The following is a 3,222-nucleotide window of genomic DNA, read 5'->3' as shown; positions in this document are numbered from 1 at the left end:
CCTGCATTTAAACCACATCAAACCATGCATCAAACTGTCCATCAGTAATAATACGCTGTCACAGATATAATGTAGGTAATTGTCTCCAATGGGGAAATATAAACAAAAGGGAAAAAACAGTAAAAGGAAAAACATGTATATTTATCAGGGGAGAAATAGAATTACTGCAGATGCTTCCAAAGGGCAAAAGTGGCCCTAAAAAACATAAAAATGCTGTAATTATGGACGTTCACCAGACCTCAACCCAATTAAAAATCTATGGGAGATTGTGGAGTGATGTGTTAGACAGCGCTAGTATCGCCACAACCAACGTTAAAAAAACTGGCATGAAATGTTGTACTCGTTGTATTTGTTGTCCACAGAGAATGAGAGGAGGTCCTAATGTCTGTGATCTGTATAAATAAACATAAGATAAGATCTTTTATGTGGGGTGTCTCATCCTATTTTCATTTGAGACTGGAAAGTGGAACTTGAGAAGGACAGTGGTGACATAAGCCGCATGGAGGACTTTGGTGAGCCCCTGACTTTTCGTCGTGCCAATGACTGGCGCCACCATGAGGTTGACATATGTGGGATTTAGTGAAATGTCTTGACAGCTATGTCTTGACAGCAATGTCTTCACTGTTCAGTACAACACCACCACAAAGTACAGATTTGAAAAACTCCACTGAAATGTACTGAATCAATAAAAAATGAACTTTTCGCCCAATTTATTACAGGGCTGTTGCATTGCATTACATCATAAAGGTGTTTCTATATTTTAGGACGCTTAGTGTATGTGAACAACTAAATATTAGATCAGGTGCACATCTAAATTAAAAAAACAGGGAAATCCATAGAGATTCACACACATACACTAACTTGAGTTGATATCATGTTGCACACCCTGCACACCCTACAGAACCAAGAATGGGACTGCTTATCGTCATCTCTGCCTTATTTACATCTTTATGCAAACTATCAGGGATCTAATGCACAACTGACTTCAACAGCTGAAACTTTTTTCCGGCCGTAACAGTTGGAGCTCTGGTCAGTCCATCCGATGAAAAACCTTTGTTATCAGCCATCATTACAACGCTGATCTTCCTCATGGATTCCCCCAGAGGTCTCCTAGTTGCTTGAATGAGATGTTAAGCCAATGAAATCTCACTAGAAACAAACACAGACGTGACAGACAAGATTGTCCTGAAGAACTAGAAGATTTCTCCACAATGACAAACCTCTTCTCAACTACAAAAATAGCACTCTGGAGGAGCAACAGGTGGTGGGAGGAGCTTTGGCTATGTACATGTGATAATACATAATAAGTAGTGTGTGTGTGTGTGTGTGTGTGTGTGTGTGTGTGTGTGTGTGTGTGTGTGTGTGTGTGTGTGTGTCTGTAAAGGTCACACTTCTTGCACATATCACAACATTGAAACCCTCACATCAGTCTTTACACAGACACACACACTCAGAGATACACAGTAAAATCTACAGTACAACTGACCAACAACTGTCGTTGTATTTACAACTTTGTCCTTCCAGCAAATGACTTGAAATAGTTCTCTATCATATGAATGTGCGCTCAAAGGATGTTGTTGATGTCACAAAATGGGCCCTGTGTCTGCTAACCCAGATCAGATAATCAGTTAAATCAGTTTCTGTGTAGCAGGGAGGCACAGTCAGTGCTGGCATGACATCACAGATGCCCAGTCATTCACAGGAAGAAGAAAGAGATCTTCAATGGGAGGGTGATTAGTTTCCACTGCAGTCTGCAACCACCAGCCAACAATGTGTACCCTCCAAGAATTTGGTCTCGAAGCTGATGGCAGACGCGCAACTCTTAATCTTCTTGCAGGAATGATCATGAACAGATAGCAACAACAAGGATCCCAACGCAAAGAAACCACTGTGAACCTTTGTTTTAATAGTCAACACTCTTGCTATCACAATTTCAGATTGATGTGTTTGTGATCTGCATCTGTTGATTGGGAGAAGCTCTTTTTGTTATAATTGACATTCTGTAATTTGAGAAAAAGAAGAATAAAAAAACTCCATGTGGAAAGAGAAGAGTACGCAGTTTCCTCTACTACTTTAGGAACTTTAAGGAGTTAGACACAATAATAGGAACACCACAACGTGGTATGCCAGCTGCACCAGGACGGACCAGAAAGCTCGGCAGAGGATCATCAAGACAGCCCCAAACATTTGGGACACAGCTAACCGGCAGTCAATGTCCTCTACCAGGCCCAATGTTAAGACAGGGCCTGGTCCGGGACCGGGACCCTGCTGACCCTGCCCACCAAGTCTTCTAACTACTCTCCTCTAGCAGGTGATACAGGACAATACACACGCGCACCGCAAGGCTGAAAAACCTCACAACCATCAAATTGCTGAACTTAGCCTACACACAACTACAACACACACACACACACACAACAATGACATAAATTACAATGTGTTCACATGCCGTACTTGTTGTGTTCCTTTCTCACACTTTTACGCTGCCATTGTTTATTTGCACAACAATTACTGCTCTTATTTGGATTTCTTTTAATATCAGGGAGTTCCATCACAAGTGTTGTTGTATTGATGTCTTGCACAGAAGTAGTATAATGACCATAAAGTACTTATCTATCTTATCTGGTATACAATGCTGCAATACACCACAACTGTTACCTTTGAAAAGACCTTCAATTGTGATGTCTGACTCTCTCAAATAATCTAATAGTGCACTTTTTATAAAGGTTATTGCTGTTGTTGTTGCTGCTGTTATTATTAATATTATTATTATTATTATCATGAGTACAATAATTAAATTGGATTGCACATGACTGAATTAAGTAACCTGTTCCTGTCCCATTAACCATTGGTTCTTCACATTTTTAATGTAAATGCAGTTTTTGGCCTCTTTTATTATCACTTTTACCTAAACACATCATTAATTCAAAAATTGTTTTTTCCACCTATAAATCGAAAAACGTCTAAACTACGTCTGGGACTTCCTGTTTATAAATCATAAAAAATATTTTCCAGTTTATCAGCGAAACGTAACACTACTGTATTATACAACAAAGAGACACTTGTGTAGAATGGCGGTGTGTCAGCCTGTTCAAAAATATGGTTTATTCCGCTTTATTGAGATGTATTTAGCTCTGTGTGTGTGTGTGTGTGTGTGTCTGTGTGTGTGTGTGTGTGCGTGTGTGTGTGTGTGTGTGTGTGTGCGTGCGTGTGTGTGTGTGT

This window comes from Etheostoma cragini, chromosome 7 (assembly GCF_013103735.1).
Source record: "Etheostoma cragini isolate CJK2018 chromosome 7, CSU_Ecrag_1.0, whole genome shotgun sequence".
Taxonomy (NCBI): Eukaryota; Metazoa; Chordata; class Actinopteri; order Perciformes; family Percidae; genus Etheostoma; species Etheostoma cragini.
The sequence above is the reverse complement of the archived record's forward strand: the minus strand, read 5'-3'. Positions refer to the sequence as shown.